Genomic DNA, 515 nt, shown 5'->3' with positions numbered 1-515 from the left:
ATACTTTTTCTCATCTCAGAAATCAAATCTGACCCCTATGATACTAATTATGAGAACTAATTCATTTAGCCACAAAGGTCAAGAAGGTCAAAGCTAAAAAAAAAAAAAGAGTATAAAGAGCCACGCCCCCTAACACAGGAAAACGAGGGGGCAAACACCAAATCAGAAAAGCCCTTGTGTTGTGCTTGACGCCCCCGAGTGCTCACCACCTGACTTCTCCTGAGTCGGCGCTGACCTCCCGAACCGCCACCCCGTCGCCTCTTCCGTCGACGCTTCCTCCGTAACTCGCCAGGATGTACCGACAGGTGAAGCTCCCGAAGCCGAAGCCTCCCGCCGACTTCGCCGACTGCTTCGACATCGACACGCCGCAGCCGACCTTCGGGGACAACGTGGCCTCGTGGTTCAACGACGCCGTGCACCACGCTCGCCTCAAGCACCACGCGCGGAAAGTAGGTAGAGTGGCTGTTCGGAAGTGGGGAAGCTGGCAAGGGTTGTTCTTTTGGCTCTTTTTGGTT

This window comes from Penaeus monodon, chromosome 19 (assembly GCF_015228065.2).
Source record: "Penaeus monodon isolate SGIC_2016 chromosome 19, NSTDA_Pmon_1, whole genome shotgun sequence".
NCBI lineage: Eukaryota > Metazoa > Arthropoda > Malacostraca > Decapoda > Penaeidae > Penaeus > Penaeus monodon.
Note: the sequence above shows the minus strand (reverse complement) of the source record.